The 19003-nt window shown below is 41.0% G+C and overlaps 1 protein-coding gene and 1 long non-coding RNA gene across 16 annotated transcripts in view; both read left to right on the top strand.

Moving 5' to 3' along the window:
* Nucleotides 1-19003, top strand: part of RGS6 (regulator of G protein signaling 6) — a 639493-nt gene that overhangs the window by 310270 nt on the left and 310220 nt on the right. The window lies entirely within an intron of this gene.
* Nucleotides 1648-19003, top strand: part of LOC123327976 — a 53631-nt gene continuing 36275 nt past the window's right edge. The window contains exon 1 of the long non-coding RNA XR_006542639.2: nucleotides 1648-3225. This is a non-coding gene — a long non-coding RNA (uncharacterized LOC123327976). The remainder of the gene's footprint in view (nucleotides 3226-19003) is intronic.

Raw genomic sequence — 19003 nt, 5'->3', positions numbered from 1 at the left:
ACTATTGGAAAAACCATAGCTTTGACTAGATGAGACTTTCATCTAGTAGCTCAATATTTCAAAGAAGCAAATTCTTTCCACTTGTGCTCAGTCTTCCCTAAGGTCAGCTTTAACCTAGGATTGGCTTTCCTTGTGTTCACAAGATGTTCACCAACAGCAAGAATGAGGGTGACATTCTTTCTTGTTCAGGCATAGTGGCTGTGGTTGACATGGTTCTTCTGGGGTGGTTGTTACAAGGTTCCTAGGCTCTAAAATCAAGTAGTGCTGATGTCTTATAAGGACGATCAATGTCAGTGTATGATGCGGTGGATTGTTTTTTTTCCTGTCTGGGTTGTATCTGCAGCATCCAAGTCTGGTTCCCAGGTCCTCCCAGAGATCCTGTGTGCTATTCAGCCTGGTTAAAGTTGATTCTGGTTTTTTCAACTAAATTTTGCAGTGAAGAATAGTAAGTGGTGCTGAAAATGTTTTCACATAACATATTATTAAGGAAATGGGAATCTGAGATTAGTTATTTTATCTAGTTTGGTTTAAAGGCATGTGGAGTGAAGCATTTTCTTAAACATTGGCTGTGGTTAATTAGAGTGAAGTGCCCTAGAAAGATAGGCTTCTGTGGGCTCAAGTGGCTGCTTTCATATACTATTCTAAAGAAATCTGGTTGTACTACTTACATATAATTGGGCTAGAGAGCTTAGAAAAAGAAAACAGGTTTTCAATTCTTGCCTCATTGTCGACTCAGAAAATGAGGCAGTTTCTAGGTCTGACTTAAAAGAATATCATCTCTTATAGCCACTGAATTGATAAAGCCGAGTATCAAATATATGCTCTGATCCTATTGTTGTTCAGTTGCTAAGTCATGTCTGACTCTTTGCGACCCCATGGATTGCAGCACACCAGGCTTCCCTGTCCTTCACTATCTCCCAGAGTTTACTCAAACTCATGTCCATTGGGTTGGTGATGCCATCCAACCATCTCATCCTCTGCTACTCCCTTCTCCTGCCCTCAATCTTTCCCAGCATCAGGGTCTTTTCCAATGAGTCAGCTCTTCACATCAGGTGATCAAAGTATTAGAGCTTCAGCATCAGTCCTTCCAATGAATATTCAGGGTTGATTTCCTTTAGGATTGACTGGTTTGATCTCCTTGCAGTCCAAGGGACTCTTAAGAGTCTTCTCCAGCACCACCAAACTAAAAACATCAATTCCTTGGCACTCAGCCTTCTTTAAGGTCTAACTCTTACATCCATACCTGTGAAAATGTGAAAGTGTTAGTCAGTCAAGTCTGACTGTTTGTGACCCCTGTAGCCTGCCACTCTCCTTTGTCCATGGAATTCTCGAGGCAAGAATGCTGGAGTCGGTAGCCATTCCCTTCTCCAGAGGATCTTCCTGACCCAGGGATGGAACCTGGATCTCCTGCATTGTAGGCATATTCTTTACCATATGCACCACCAAGGAATGACTACTGGAAAAAGCATAGCTTTAACTATATGGACCTTTGTTGACAAAGTCTCTGCTTTTTAATATGCTCTCTAGGTTGTCATAGCTTTCCTTCCAAGGAGCAAGCATCTTTGAATTTCATGGCTGCAGTCACCATCCGCAATAATTTTGAAGCCCAAGGAAAGAAAATCTGTCTCTGCTTCCACTTTTTCCACTTCTATTTGCCATGAAGTGATGGGACTGGATGCCATGACCTTGTTTTTTGAATGTTGAGTTTTAAGCCAGCGTTTTCACTCTCCTCTTTCATCCTCATTAAGAGGCTCTTTGATTCCTCTTGTGGTTTGTTGTATTACAACATGGGCTGAATTCACAGACTTGCTGGTTCCTCAAGTGAAAATTAAAACATTGGGATGAAGAGAATGTGACCTTGTAAAGGGAAATGGAGACTTTGGGGAGGATTCAGATAACTCATAGCTCACCCACACCTGAAGACCCTATAAGAAGATTTTCTTTTCTTTTTTTTTTTTTGGCTATGCCACACAACTTGTGGGATCTTAGTTCCCCAAGCACAAATCAAACTCAGGCCCATAGCAGTGAAAGCAACAAGACTTAACCACTAGACCACCAAGGAATTTCCTATAAGAGAATATTGATTCCTCATTACCCACTCCTATGATCCTCTTCATTTGCTTCGATTTGTCTAACTGAAATCCAACATAAAAGTGTCACAGAGAGTTAATTGTAAACTCATAACTTGGAAGAAAAGCATTTCTTCTATCATTGCTACTCTTATAATTTTTACATGCCAAAAATTATAAGATTTTTCATTTCATATACGCAAAAATCTTTATAGTGTTATCCATCACACACTTTAATTTCCTTTGTAATTAACTGGAACACCTGTTTTTTAACAACTCAGCTGAAATACTACATTCCCCAAACTTCTTAGCATCTAGAGATGATTAAGTGACATAGCGAAAGAGACACAAGTGTAAGTCTGCTGATTATTTCTTTAAAAGTTTTGCTTCCCAAAGTGCTGCCCTTTCTTCTTGTACCTTTCTCTTTATTCCCTGGAGATGGTCATAATGTCTGAAGCTGTAAAAGTCATCTTATCCTCATGAGGGAAAGGCAGGGAGAATGGCTAAGACTTTAGAACTGACCTTTTTAAGCCCCTGAACAATTCACAGTGGTTACTTTCAACTTTTCTTCTTGATTACTTAATAAAATGGAAAAATAAACCGAATTTGTTTAAATCATTTAGTTGACTTTACTTTTACATCTAGCCAAACACAATCATGAATAGCTAGTGCACCAGATAGAAAGCATCTATTTCCTCCATAAAAAAGGAAAAACCCCTTAGCTTCACTGATTGGGTCAACTTCAGTCGCACATCAACCCTATCTCCAATTACTTTGGCAAGAGAGGTGCTGTGTGCTAATTGGTTTAGTTCAGTAAGGACTCACCTTTGGAGGTGGGGTCAATCCCTTTAAACCAACTTGTTTGCAGCTCCATGGGGTAAGTACAGGAGAAAGAAAGGGAAGTTTGGGTGTGAAGTAGGCAGGGAGCATGTCTGCTCCATCTCTATTGTAGATAAGCCTTTAAAATTTATTACTAATTATTCTTAATCTACTGATCTGCCGGTTAGATTTGACTCCTGTGTAATTTATAACAGAGTGATTGGCGCTGCTTATCTGAGCCATGTGGTCTGACTGGGTTAATACATTCAAATACAAGATTTCATCAATTAGCATCTCTGAGCTTAGTTAAAGGGAGTCCTTCATCCCCACCTCTAAGGTATGGATCTAGTCTACCTGTAATAAACCAGGTCTTGAAGCTGGGAGGTAGGGCCGGATCCCAGACCAGGGAATTGTCCAGTTAAATGGCATGTTCTGAGCCATCTGGGCATCCAGCTCGCTTGCCTCCTGGGGCCTCCTTCTGCTATGTCCTCAGCCTCTCCTTGAACCCTTAAAACTGTCATGAGTGCCATGTGCGTTCCATTCTCTTTGTGACAGATTTCAGCAGGACGTTTGCTCTGTCTCCAAGAGAACCCAATATGCAGTATAGGGTGGGACAGATCCAGTTTTGGTCTTCATAGAGTCAGGATGAGTCCAGGATCTTCACCACTGTAAAATGGAATCACTTTGATCAGCTGAAATTCAGTTTACAGGTTCTTGGAAGATATAACCAGGTTTAAAGAAATCACAGAAATGTAAAGTGAGTTTGAAAAGAAAAAAAAAGATTGATTCTGTAACCAGAACCCAGCAAAAAAAAAAAAAAAAAAATTGGGCTATAGGTAACTGGCTAATATTCATTGAGTTTAAAAGATACACTAAGACTGTGAAAAAAAAAAAAAAAGAACACCTTAAAAAAAAAAAAAAGATACACATCTGACTAATAGTGATCTTAGCAATAGTAATCAATAGGATGAAGGGAGTTCTGGACTGGAAGAGAAGAGCCTTAAGTGCTAATTGATTTAATATGCACTGTGCAGCTGTGAATGAATCACCTCAATAAAATGATCTTCAAGTTTCCTTTCAGTTCCAAAACTGAGTACTCATTAAGGTTAAATATTTCCTGAGCAGTTTTATTTATCTCATTAATTTTCTTAATACAGCTTTCCACAGAAGTTCAAATTTATTGTAATTTTTTAAAACCAATTATAACAAATTCTGTGTTTGTGGAATCCAAATTAATGAGGTCTTACTGCATGCTAATTAAAGCTGCTTAGAATTCTATGAAGACATTCCCTTCAAGAGTTCAGATTTGTTGATGAAAATTTCTCATTAGTCTTCATGACGAGCTTGAGAAACAAATGATCAGTCTGTGAACCCTAAAAAGGAAAACTCTGGGATTTTCTTCCCAGTTTTTACTATGGAAGGCAGTAAGAGAACAGCAAAGAAACTTAGCCTTCTGGTTTTAACATCTTGCAGATAACTCATCTCTTAAAGAGATTCTTGTAATGATCTAAAACCAAACTGTAATGTAGCTGCAAAGCTCAATTAGCAGATTCATTAGTTGGGTCTTGATCACAATTCTGGTTGTCACCCCTAATAGATTAAATTAAAGTGTTCATTCACTATGGTCATTAGTCCCTGTCAGTGATAAGAAGAAATCTGTTTGTGTTCAGCTTCTAATGAGTGTGTTAAGTGGTGTCTCTGCTTAGAACACGTATCAGTTGTGGTTCAGGGTGGTGTGATCTATTTAAAAGCCATATTCCTGCAGGTAGAGTCTAGGAGGTTTAACTGGAACAGCTGAGAAAAGGTGACACTACCCAATCTAGTAGTAATAGAAGGGGATAATTTGGAAAGCCAGATCTTCCAGAGTCAGGAAGGAAGGTAGTTTACACCAGAGGGAGAGGGTAATTGCTTCATCCCACCCAGAAGGGAGTTTTGCAATCGAACAAAGGCTTACATTAGGCCAGGTTTTCCCTAGATATAGTAGGAAGACCATTTGCATCAGGATCATTTGGGAAGTTTGTACAAAAAAAGAAAAAACAACACTGCCAGCCCTTGGGCCACAGTCCGGGCTACTGGGGATAAGGTCCAGGAATCTGTGTGGTTAATAATAATATTGTTTCCGGGCTAACTAAAGATTGAGATGATGCCTGCAAGAAGAGACAGAGAGGCAAATCAGATGCAACAAAAACATCAGAGCATTTTGTAAGAAAGTATTGAGGAACCTTCTCCCCACTCCAGTATTCTTGCCTGGAAAATCCCACGGACAAGAGCAGCCTGGCTGGCTACACAAAGAGTCGAACACCATTTAGCAACTAAACAACAGCAACAAGGCCTAACCCAGACCTTCAAATCTTTGGAATTGCCACAAAAAATAATTGTTATGCCACAGGAATAGAAGGAACTTAACCCATCTTGGGTGGCATGGTCCAGATATTTCCCCTATTAGCTAATCAAGGCCCGGTGGAAACCACTTTTAAAGGCAGGTTTGATGCACTTTGTCCTCCCCATTGAGGACCTTGGGCTCTTTGTCAGTTTTAACCTCTGTATTTGTATTTTATTACCATAAATGAAGATGGTGTTTTCTAGCATCTGGGTTTTTCAATCTCAGAGTTTAGTCTAGGGATATGTGAAAATGGCCCATAGCTTAGTCTGGGCCCATTATAAATCAAAATTTTAAAAGACTATTCACTTCAGAAAAAAAGAAAAATCAAGTCTTCTATAACACCACTGCCAAAACCACCAAATATTATTTGGAGTGTGTTACTCTAGCATATATTTTTTTTTTTTCCCAAAAATAGGATCATACTATATTTAGTGTGATCAAATCTGATTTATTCCCTTAATATATCTTATCTATCTATATAAATAGATACATCTATTTTATTATGTTTACTGACTGCTGGTATTCTGTAATATTTATGCATATACTTTATTTAATGAAAGTGCCTGTTAATGAACACTTAGGCTCATTCTGTAAATTGGATTTTCTAGTAGCTTTCGGAGCTTATAGCCATTAAAATTTAGGATTCTTGCTACTGTTATGGCTCATCTTGAAGTCTCTGAAGAAACAAGTGCTTTGTAGAATAGAATCCAATTTTCTTGCTTAAAAAAAGAATTCCTCAGAGTCAAGGGTTGTTTAGATGTAATTTTCACTTTATTCTGGAAAGCTAAGAATAAGTAAAAGTTCAAATCTATAACCAATGCCCACCCCTCTCATGAAAGTAATCAGCCTCTGTCTCTGAAATTTCAAAGGAAAAAATAAAAAGCTGAAAATGTCACTGAAATCATTTTTAATTAGGCATTTAGCAGTTTCTAAAGCAAGTTATAAATTGGCCTTCAAATGTGGTATTTTTTAAAGAAAGGAGCATTTTAATTGGTATGTTCTTGTTTAGCATTTCATGTCAGATGGTAAAGTTTTAAACTTTAGATGTCGTATCTAAGTGTACCAGAGCAAGAATATGATTTCGTCTATCTTCTAATGAGCTAAACCATGACACCTAAGTGGATGTGTCTACATGGTCTATGGGAGGAAAGGGAAACTTTTCAAGCCATGACGCCATGGCTTGACGTCATGTTTGGGGGGCCTGGAACTAACATTTTTATCACGTAAGCACTGTAGAGGCTCTTAAAATGTGGTCCGTGGACCATGGCATCAGCAACACCTAAGAGCTTGTTAGAAGGGGTCCCACCCCACCCCTCCTGAATCTGAGTCTTCATCAGTAAGAGCCTCAGGTGACTCCCATATGCTTTAAAGTCTGAGAACTACTGAAGAGGACACCCGATAAATCAGACCAAGCAAATATGTACACAACCTCCGTCTACTGCTCTCCACTAGATATGCATCATTTCTTTCAAAGGGATTGATTCTTGCAATTGTGTTTGTCAAGCAACTTAAACTATGAAGCTGTTGTTTGACATTAATGTTGGATTGCATCTGTTCAAGTGAATTGACATAAAGGAAAACTTCTGTAGAGTGAATCCTATTTCTCATCTTATTTTTATAGTAAAATTAGATGCTTCCAGTTTGAAAAATACCCTGGTTTATAATATTATAATGAAAAAAAAAAAGTGAATTAAGGTGCTCACCAAACTCCTGGCACTTTGGTTGTCAGTGACCTTAAAAAGCTTGAGTCTCTTCCCAATACCAACCATTCTTCAAACTATTCATAAGCACAAGAGTGTTCCAGGTACTTCCCTGGAGAGGAGGGAAAATCAGTTCATACACCAATAATTATAAAGACAGAGGTATCCTGGGATTAGAGAGAGCACCTAACTTAGTAGGAGGGGGCCAGGAAAGCCAAATGGTGGAAGAGGTGTTTGAACTGAATCTCGCTAGATAAGGAGGAGTCCCTAGGGGAGCCAGAAAGACAGAATACATCAAGTAACTGAGGATGAATATAAACATACAAAGATAGGTTGCTATGTTAATAATGTGTTCTTCCTCCTGTTGTTAGTAGGGAGCCACTGGCAGATTTTAATCAGAGAAGTGCCATAAGATTTTTATTTGAGAAAGACAATGCTTGTATTCAGTAGAAATAGAGCAAGGTGAGGTTGGAGGGACATCAACAAGGAAGTTGTGGCAATAGCAGCAGTGGAACTGAGTTCACGGAGATGCTAGAAGCAGAATCGATAGGATTGGAGACAGAGCAAAGAGATAGCATAGGAAAGGAAAAAGACAAAGACTTCCAAGATTCCAGCTGGGCTAACTTGATTGCTGTTGGTGCCATTAAAATGAGATGGAAATTTAAGATGTTTTCCTACTCTTTCTACTCTTCTTCTATGGTTGCTCCTGTTGTCTCTTCCTTCCTTGTGAGACCAAAGACGTAAAGAAAACATTTGTAGATACATTTGTAGGAAATAATACAGAGAGACCTTTGTATCCATAACCCATTATCTGTGAATGATAGTGTTAACACCTTGCAAAACCACAGTAAAATAAACCCTCCTAAAAATGTTTTTATCTTTGGGCAATTTTGAGTCAAAACACCCATATACTTTCATATTTATTTAGTTATTATCTTAAAGTTTTTTTGGCCACACCACGCAGCATATGGGATCTTAGTTTCTCCACCAGGGATTGAACCTGCATCCCCTGCATTGAAAGTGTGGAGCCTTAACCACTAGGGAAGTCCCATATACTTTCACTTTTAAATAAAAATTAAAATAGTCACTTCACTAATCTCCCCACACCCTCCCTATCCAGTGCTTCCTATCCCTATGCTCTCTTGGTGGAGTAGATCTTAACCCTGGTGTGGAAAATCACATCATTTTGTGGTCATTAGTGTCCCTCTGTCCCCAGAGACTGGCACTGGCCTTTGTATGCTGGTGACTCCCAGAGCCACCCTCGGGTCTGTGCTTGGAAGGACAGCAGTCACAGCATAGCTCTTTATCATGTTGGTAAACATGTGGTATGGCAGGGCATTGATGCTGGCTCTGGCTCTCCCAGATGACGAACAGAATCTCTTAGGTCCTTGTTCCACATTTCCAAAAAACCTGTTCCTATGGTAGTTAGCACTTTGGTATGCCAGTGACAGACCCATGGGTCAGATTAACTTAAAACATGAAGTGTATTGTATTCGCTTAATGATCTGGGAAGTTTGGGAATACGGCTCCTTTCTGAGACTTCTGGGACTCAAACAGTATGATCAGGACTGTTTCCCTCTCCCCTTTTCCCTGTGTGTTGAACTCATGGTCTTCATATGGTCACTGGTGGATCCCGATTCATATCCTTACAGCTCAGAGGTTTGTGTGAGGGCTAAGATTTGTACCTCCACCATCAGTATAAAACCCTACTGGGGAAGAGTTCTGTTTGACCTAGGTTACATCCTATGCCAATCCCATGGACCAATCACTTGTTCAGGGGCATGGAGTATATTATGAAGTACTCAACTCTTTATCATCTACTCATGATAACATGAACTTCTTGTTTTCTACCTATGATAAAATGAGCTACTCATTATCTGATGGTCATGGGATTGGGGTATCATGTTGGCAGCTGACAACCAAATGGAAAAGGAGAAATGATTCTTCCAAAGGAAGGGATAATGCTGGACTGGGCAGAACAATGTTCCACTTGCATTAGGTGGCTTCTCTCTAGGTGAGGAGAGAGGGGATGTCACCTGGTACTGATAGCTGTCCCCTCCAGGAATTATGGTCAGTGTTGGGAGAAAAAGACAATGATGACTACAAGCAGAGAGATGTTCATATGTGTGAAGTTGGAGTTGTGAGGAGTTCAAATCCAATAGCTATAATTATCTTTGTGAAATAGAAAACAGCATCTCCTACTGAAAGAGAGTAGAACAGAGTGGGGAGCGTGAAGAGCTAGTTGAAGGTTTGAAGGGTGTTGAGAGATGTAATGGATTCAGGACAGTGAAAAGAATTGCTGAGACATGTGGAAGACCCAATGCGATTTGAGGTGGAGGCAAGTTAGGGTCCTCTGGAAAAACAGAACAAATAGGATGGATGTACAAAATATGTCTGTGTAATCACAAACACATATATGTACACACACATCTATAGAAAGAGAATTACTTCAAGGAGTCGGTTTACTCGGTTGTGGAAACTGTATCTGTAGAGCAGACGTCCAGGGTGGAAACTCTTAGACACAGGCAGATGCTACAATCCACTAGCATTATTGAGAACAATCTGCTTGACTTAAAGTCAGCTAGCTGTTGCTGACAGACACATCTACAAAATACCTCACAGCAACAGCTAGGTTATTGCTTGATTGAATAACTGGGTACCTTAGCCTAGTCATAATGGCACGGAAAAGCACATCTCACAGAAACTACAAGCTCTGCAAACGAACTTGCATGGTATTCAATTATTTTTTTCCTCTTCAGTTCAGCAGAGCTAAGTGTCCAGCATATAGGAGTAGAGGTGAACTGTTAAGTACAAGATGAGGGAACTGTCAGGGTAAGAATACTGAAGGCTACAGGGCAGATGATGCAGAAGATGCTGTTGAAGAATGGTGGAGCTATGCCCCTCGGGGCCAAGGCTGCACTGAGAAGTTACTTCCCAACTATAAAGTGTCAATAATAAGAATATCAACCACATAGGTTAAAATAAATAATGCATGAAATAAATAATGTTGGTCACTGAACTAGATTAATTAGATTAATTAATTAATTAACTAGATTAACCAGATTAATTTTGAATTGTTAGCATTATTGTGGTTTCATTTAACTATCAAGGAATTGATAGTTTCTATAAAGTCAAAAAGGAAAGTTATGACCAACCTAGATAGCATATTGAAGACCAGAGACATTACTTTGCGAACAAAGGTCCGTCTAGTCAAGGCTTTGGTTTTTCCAGTGGTCATGTATGGATGTGAGAGTTGGACTGTGAAGAAAGCTGTGAAGAGCGCCAAAGAAATGATGCTTTTGAACTGTGGTGCTGAAGAAGACTCTTGCGAGTCCCTTGGACTACAAGGAGATCCAACCAGTCCATTCTGAAGGAGATCAGTCCTGGGTGTTCATTGGAAGGACTGATACTAAAGCTGAAACTCCAGTACTTTGGCCACCTCATGCGAAGAGTTGACTCATTGGAAAAGACTCTGATGCTGGGAGAGATTGGGGACAGGAGGAGAAGGGGATGACAGAGGATGAGATGGTTGGATGGCATCACCGACTTGATGGACATGAGTTTGGGTGAACTCCGGGAGATGATGATGGACAGGGAGGCCTGGCATGCTGCGATTCATGGGGTCACAAAGAGTTGGACACAACTGAGCAACTGAACTGAACTGAACTGACTGATAAAAGTCAAAAAGCAGATTTATTGGAGGTAAGAGAGTGAGTGTGGTACAATGGAGTTTCTTTATTCTTCCCACAGTGATTCAATAACCATGGTTGGTGAGCACTGTTTTAGGTGCTGGAGATACAGAAGTGAACAGGCAAAGTCTCTGTGCCCTCATGGGGCTTATGTTCCATTGGTGGGAAGAAGCATCAGCTAATAAATAATTTTAACAAATAAAATAGCTGCTGGTCTAGTGGTACATGTGCTATGAAGTAAAATAAAGTGATTAGACAAAATAGAGCAATGTGGCCAGGCAGGGCAAGAATTGGAATGATATAATCATAAGGAAAGCTTTCTAATAAAGTGATGTTTAAATAGGAACCTGAAGAACTGAAAGGAGAGGGTGTTCAGGGAAAGAAGCCCTGAGGCAGGAGCCTGTTCCTCCCTGTAAGGAGGAGAGAATGGTGGAAGATGATCCAGGAGGAGAAGGTGCTTCCCCTATGCTGACCCAGGAGCAGTGGGCAACTTCATCTGTTGTTGTCTAAAGGCAAAAGCCCTATGTGTCCACACAGGCCTGCTATAATCGGAGTGACTGACCACTCTGGGTCAATCTGTACTCAGAATGACCTATTTCAACTTTTATTATTTTCTATTTTAATTCTTATTTTCATAAGCTAAAAAGATCAAATCCCAAAACCTTTTGAAATTACAAGCCAATTTTCTTCTTAAAAAAAAAACAAGATAGGAGGCACCAGGACAGGTCAAGTTGGGTGTGGTAGGTCATCATAAATTCTCTGGTGCTCACTCTCAGTGAGGTGTACATCCAGTGGAGAGTTTTGAGCAGAGAAATGAAGTCATCTGACTTACCTTTTATGGGGGTCATTTTGGAGACATCGTGAGGACTGGACAATAAAGGGACAAAGGTAGAAGAAAACCAGTTAGGACACTGTTACCATAATCCAGGCAAGACGAATTTATGATCTGAAAGCAGTACCTGGTGTGAACAAGGCTGGCTTGTGACCAAAGGGATGTATTACTGAAGTGCTTGCTGGCAAAGATCAAGGTGGCCCAGGACCTTAGAAAGGCATTTATTGTGGGGGAGAGCAGGAGGCGGTGGGAGGGGTCTTCAATGTTGGTACAGACCTTGGGGGCAGAACAGGTAGGGGTGGGGAGCAGGACCATGGTCCAGGTTTCAGAGTCCTCCCTGAGTCAGGGAGTAGGACTAAGAGGGTGGGAGCAGACAGCTGCAGAGGGGCATAAAGACTAGGTTTAGCTGAATGTTAGGTAGGCTCTTGACTGAGGACCTTTGCATACATTGCTTTCTTTCCCTGGAACATTTGCTTCCTAATATCCTCGTGATTCATTCTCTTCCTTTCTCCCTTCAGGTTTCTTTTTTTTTTTTTTTTTTAATTTTATTTTTAAACTTTACATAATTGTATTAGTTTTGCCAAATAGAGATCTCAAGGCTGTTGATCAGGAAATGGTACATATAAGAACCAAGAAAACACATGCTCCTCTGGGCCTGCATCACCTAGAATGTGAGAGAATGGGCACCTTCCGCCTGAGAGGTGACACGGAAGTAGTGTCCTCAGGGAAGGTTTGGCAGGTCTGGGTTGAGGCCAGAAGGTGGAAGAAGTGTCCTGTGAAAGATGGAAGAAGGCCAAGGACTTTACTGACCACAGGTCAAGGGTTTCAGCAGATATGATGGGGCAGGAGGTATCAGAGGGAGATGAGTGGAGGGGGAAAGATTCAAGCAGGGAGGAAGTGATGAGGGGCCTTGAGAAGCCAGTGGTGGAGTGGAAGCTGAGGCTGCAGACAGTGGAGCAACTGCACTTAGAGGTCCTGGCGAGACGGAGGCTGACTGTGTGCAGCCTCCACATTTCCTGGGGCACCGAACAGAACATGGGTGCCCATGAGGGGTAAGTGTGTGGTCCGAGGGGGTGTGAGGAGTGATGAGATAGCTCCTGGGGTGCATAACTTTTGAATGAGCTGTGGCCTGGGGTGGTATGAAGGCCTGAATCCATCCTGGATGGAATTAGCAGAGAGGAACTCAACCCAAAGAGGCCTTTATCCATAGTAGGCAAACCCTTCATACCATCACACTTCAGGTCCCAACCTTTCTATTTTCAATGCCAATATCTTTGCCCTTATGTTTGTAGAGAAGTGAGTTCCTTGTCATTGAAGGTATGTAAACTATAAAGTAGAGGACTTCTGGGAAGGAATATAGAAGATGGAAGCTCAAGCATTTCTTGAGGGCTAAGCCAGATAAATTTTATTTGCCACTTGACCTTTTGCATCAGAGACTCTCTGGCTATCACATGCTGTCTCAGGATTTATCTCCGTGAGGATAGAGCACAGGCAGTTCTCAGGTGGGTCAATTATTTATGGACTGCAAGGACTGTGGAACTTTAAAAACTGTATATCAATGTGGAAACTATATTAAAAATGAATTGAGATCAGCAGCTCCCACAATCTCTGCCTATGAATCGTCACTTCAGTTTAAATACACATCAAAGGATCTGGGTTGATCCTTTGTGTCCTTGAAATGAGCACAGTTCTTATAATACTGTGTTCAGTAACTGGGTAGTAGCTCAGTGGTACAGAATCCACCTACCAATGCAGGAGACACAGGTTTGATCCCTGGGTTGGGAAGATCCTTTGAAGAAGGAAAGGGTAACCCACTCCAGTGTCTTGCTGGGGAAATCCCATAGACAGAGGAGCCTGGCGGGATACAGTCCATGGAGTCGCACAGAGTCAGACACAACTGAGCAACTAAACAACGTTTCTTAGTGCATGCTAGGCAGGTCTGTTTCTGTATGAGCCCTTAGAGAGAGAGAAGGGACAGCGTGGTGCCTACCTCCGGTTTTACAGTGAGCTGGAAGGGAGAGGGTCACGGGCTTGTGTGAGACAGACCAGAGGCTAAAGTTGGGGGGAGCACAATGAGCCTCTCTGCCTGTGATAAGAGCATCAGTTAATCTGGGCTCTGTGGGAGACAAGCACATCTCCAGGACCATGGCTTTTTGCAGTGATGGTGTGAGACATGTGGCAGCTAGACATCTTTCCTGAGTGTCCGTAGGCAGGATTTCAACCCCAGCATTCACAGGTAGCGGCTGTGCTTAGGGTTGGTTAAGGGAATGGAGAGGCATGATTGTGGTTTGCTTGACAGCAAAGTTCTCTGTCTAGAAAGACTGCGAGCTGAATCCTGATAGTGCTGTGTGGCTTGTATATTTTATTGAGCACCTGTTATGCTCCTGTGTTGATAAGCACTTAGCATACACCGCTCTTAATTTCCCCACTCAATTTTGCACTTTGAGTTAGGCAAGCAGTTAAAGCAGGCTGGCCCCCTGACAGGACCCCACACAATGACTGTACCTCTAAAGGGTAATCATTTTCTGAGATCTGGATCTCTACTGGGTAGGTTCAAAATTCTGGTATGTAACCAGAGATGAATGGATGTTTAGGAGACTGACACACTATCTTGACTCATAAAGAACTCATATATGAAAACAGGACTTCCTGGTGGTGTGCTGGGTAAGAATCTACCTGCCAGTGCAAGGGACACGGATTTGATCCCTGGTCTGGGAAGCTTCCACATGCCTGAGAGCCACTAAACCCATGCACCATACTACTAAGCCTGCACTCTAGAGCCCACGAGCTGCAACTACTGAAGCCCATGTGCCTAGAACCTGTGCTGCACAAGAGAAGCCACTGCACTGAGAAGCCCATGCACCGCAACTAGAGAGCAGCCCCTGCTCACCGCAAGTAGAGAAAGCCCATGCACATTGAGGAAGACCCAGCACAACCAGAAATAAATTTAAAATAAAAACAGGACTGTTAGCCACTTATCTTACAGTGATAAAGAAAATAACCCTGAGAACAAGACACATGTGTTCTCTGATCAGAGCACCTTCTCCAAAGGCAAGGTTATATGAGAACACAACTTAAGATCAGGTTAACTTTTGAGCATGAAGCAGCCAAGGTTGGATGAGGTAGGAGATCTTACAGGCTGGGCCATAGACCTGTGAGAGTCTGAGGCTGAATGTTACAGCTACTCCCATGGTGAGGGGACGTCCAGCCTCTCAGTCTCTGCTTTCAGTACCTCCAACACTGGTTGGCATCTAATTGAGCTAATACAGGCTTTCTTTAGATATTTTAATACTGGCTCTTAAATCGAGTTGTCATCTTACTTTAAGAGTATGTTTTCTCTTTGTGATGTCTTTGCATATTACTGTTTTAGTCCATTATTTTTGTTTTATGGCTGTAAGACGTTATTATTCCATTTCCAGATTTGTGGGGAAGGATAAGAAAAGTGGGAAAGCATCATATTGTCACCCTTACCTTCCACTGGAAAGAAGGTATTATATTCCCCATCTTGATGCTGCTGCTGCTAAGTCGCTTCAGTCATGTACGACTCTGTGCGACCCCATAGCCGGCAGCCCACCAGGCTCCCCCGTCCCTGGGATTCTCCAGGCAAGAACACTGGAGTGGGTTGCCATTTCCTTCTCCAATGCATTAAAGAGAAAAGTGAAAGTGAAGTTGCTCAGTCATGTCTGACTCTTAGCGACCCCATGGACTGCAGCCTACCAGGCTCCTCCATCCATGGGATTTTCCAGGCAAGAGTACTGGAGTGGGGTGCCATTGCCTTCTCCGATTCCCCATCTTAGAGCTGAGTAAACTAGGCCATGCCAACTACAATGCCATCCTATGTAGTAGGCATTTAGTTGCTTGTTTATTGTCAGTTTCTCTAATTTGACTGAAAGCTCCACTGCAGTGGGATCTCTGTTTTATTCACTATTATGTTCCCAGCACCTGTAACAGTGCAGGGCACCATGTAGGTGCAGGCAAAATAAATATGTTTTGGGCGGATGAATGATCAGACACACGATTCCAGGTCTGTCTGGCTCTGGAGAAATGGTGCATGCATGTGCGCTAAGTCACCTGAGTTAGTTGTGTCCAATTCCTTGTGACCCCATGAACACAGCCCACCTGGTCCTCTGTCCACGGGATTCTCCAGGCAAGAATACGAGAATGGGTTGCCATGCCCTTCTCCAGGGGTTCTTCCCGAACCAGGGATCAAACATCTATCTTTCATGTCTCCTGCATTGGCAGCTGGGTTCTTAATCACTAGCATCACCTGGGAAGCCCTGAAGACGTAAAACTACACCCCAGCCTCTGGTGGGGCAGTGGAAGGGATGGAAATCTAACAGAACCTGGGTCAAATGAAAGTCAAGTGAAGACTCAGGGCATTTTCTAGGGGGACTGGTGTTCCTGTGCTGTGTGCTCAGTCGCTTCAGTCATAGCCAACTCTTTGGGACCCTATGGACTGAAGCCCACCAGGTTCCTCTGTCCATGGGATTCTCCAAGCAAGAATACTGGAGTGAGTGGCCACACCCTCCTCCAGACGATCTTCCCGATCCATGGATTGAACCCATCTCTCCTGTGTTTTCTGTATTGCAGGTGGATTCTTTACTGCTGAGCCACTGGGGAAGCCCACTGTATTCCTCTTACTAAAGCACCAGGCTAGCCTGGTGGGAACTAGAGCTGGTGACCACAGTTACACAAGAAGCTTGAAGGCCTTTCTTGGGCATGATTGAAATAAACTTTGATGCTGAAGAAGGAAACAATATTTTTTAGATGATAGCTGGAATCATGTATCAGTCACAATTTCTACTTCCTTTTTCATTTTTGTTTCAAGTATTTTCATCTGTAGTGTCACATCCGAAGGTGACATTGTTTACCTGGTAGAAATCTGCATTTCAGACATTAATATCTAAGAAAAAGAAATTGTCCAAGAGTTGCCTTTTTGTAACCCCAAATCCGGGATGGATTGTATGACTCTAATATACTCTGCTAATTTGCTAGTTGTTAATAACTGGTTAATGGATGTAGGTGTATACTCTATATTTTATTCTATGGCTAAGCCACAGAACTTTAATTCGTATCCAGTACTTCATACCGGATGAACCTTTGATATAGAGATGCTAAATTATCCTGCATTTATTATATTAGAGAGTAGGATTATTTTCTCTAAAGATTCTTAAAAGCCATTACAATAATATCTTATTCCAAATCAAATGGAGCTACTTACTGCCAGAGTTTTGTACCTTTTTCAATGATTAAAGAAAGCAAGCAAGATTTATAGACAATACAATTTTCATGACACATCAAAAAATGTGTTCTTATAGCTGTTGTGTATCATACTGTCATTTTATTAATATCTTAAAATTGCTTGGCAAAATGAGAGGGAGGCGAGGGTGGTGATGAACCCTCCCAACATTTTATTAGGATGCTTTTCAAACAAACAGAAAATCTGAAGAAATTGTACAGTGAGTACTCATGTACCTGCCACCTATATTTCACAAGTAACATTTTGCTATATTTGTCACTGTCTATCCATCTGTCCATTTCTCTATTCATCTTATTTTTGATACATTTTAAAGTAAGTTGCAAAAATCGGTATAGTCGGCCCTAAACATGTCAGCATCATCTGGAATTTAATGTTGATTTATGGTTTTTATTTAGGTAAAACTTATGTGCAATGACATACACAAATTTAAATTTTCTGTTCAGTGAGTTTTGACAAATGCATAGTCCTGTGTAATACCTCACAAAGAGGTAACCAGTGTTCTGATTTTTCTCAATAGGCATTAGTTTTGCCTCTTCTTGAGTGTATACTATTTGGGATAATTATGTAGATTACACACTATTTCGTGTAAGCCTTTTGTTCTGCATATTTTTGAGATTCATCATTTTTTTGCATATATCAGTAATTGGTGTCCTTTTTAGTCCTGAGTAGTATCCCACTGTTGGAGAGACCACAATTTGTTTATTCGTTCATCTGATGATGGTTACCTGACCTGTATCTGGTTTGAGGTAATTATGATAAAGCAGTTATGGACTTTCTTATATAAATCTTTTTTTATACATATGCTTTTTGCTTACTTTGGAAACCCCTGGAATATGTAGCCTAATAGTGACTTTAGCCCCCATCTCCAATGTCCCTGTAAAACTGGCATTTCCACAGAATCTTGAGTTTTTAGATTGAGGGAATTCTTCCTATTAGTATGATTTTCTGCCTCTACACTTAATGCTGTTAGAGCTCCAGCCCTGATGCTTATCACCTTTTATTCTCATTGACAGCAAACCAGTGAGCAGGCAAATCAACTGTGAGTTAACCAGTGGAAAGATTTACCGAAATTCATTCCTTGGGGATTTTTAAATGCAAGTCTAATGTTTAAATGCAGCTCTGATATGGTTCTTGGCTCTCCGAAGTGACTTCATTTGGACAGGGAGCTTTTTTTACTCAGGGCAAACAGCACAGAATCTGAGCGGCAGCATAATGCTTTCAAGTGATTCTTCAGTCTATTAAAGTGCGACTCACTTTGTAACTATTGCTCTTAATTAAGTTTACAGCCTCATTACTAGTTCCTGGCTCTGCTACTGTTATTAATTATGTTGATAAAAATTTATGATAGTAGGCAGTTCCTCAGGCAATCTTTTTAAGTTGTATATTAAAATTAGAAATAATAAATATTTAAGTTTCCTTACCAGTATACTAAGAGGCTGGGGATTTTATTTCCAGCACTTTCTACATTAGAAAGATGGTGTGATAATTGGAGAGTTGGATTTTTAATTGTATTTCCTCTCCTTTCTAAAATGTTATCTTTATGGTTAGCAGCAGAAACTTCTGTAACACATCCCTGTATGGTTTAACATTTTAATGTTTAACCCATTCTGTGATAACTTGTAGTTTATTTCAAGAATGAAAATTTTGTCTTTACAAGAGAAGGAAAAGTAAAAGACGTTGATGGGATTTTGTATACAATGGGAACTCAAATTGTGTTGGGCAAATATGAATGTAAACTAGTTTGTTTGTATATTGATAATATTGGGGAGAATTTTCCTCTACTCTTCAAAGGTTCTTTCAGCTGGTCTAATAATTAGATAGACATGAGACAGATTAACAGGAGAAAAACAAATTTAATTTCATACATAGGAGGAACCCACATAAAGAGAGGTTCAAAGACAGAAGGGTAAAATGAAGTGTATATTGCCATCCTGTGCTAAGGAATGGGAGAGGGGCATAGGGTTTCAAAGGGTGCTAGAGGGCAATCCACAGAACAATAAGAACAGATGTTTGGTAATTAGATGTTTGCTTTGCTATATAGGTGGGTCGCTCAGATAAAATATATCTGTGGTAATGATTCTCAATCTGAGCAAGACTGACAATTGAAATTATTCTCAGTAGTTAAGGGAGAGGCAGAAGTTTCTCTTGAGCCTGCAGGTCTCAATTGTCTTTAGCTCAAAATAACCCGCATGCCAAAGCGGTGCATTTGGGGGGAGGCTCATTCTGAATCCCCTTCAAATAAAACAGCCCC

The sequence above is a fragment of the Bubalus bubalis genome, chromosome 11 (assembly GCF_019923935.1).
Source record: "Bubalus bubalis isolate 160015118507 breed Murrah chromosome 11, NDDB_SH_1, whole genome shotgun sequence".
NCBI lineage: Eukaryota > Metazoa > Chordata > Mammalia > Artiodactyla > Bovidae > Bubalus > Bubalus bubalis.
This window is presented reverse-complemented; position numbering and strand designations above follow the sequence as displayed.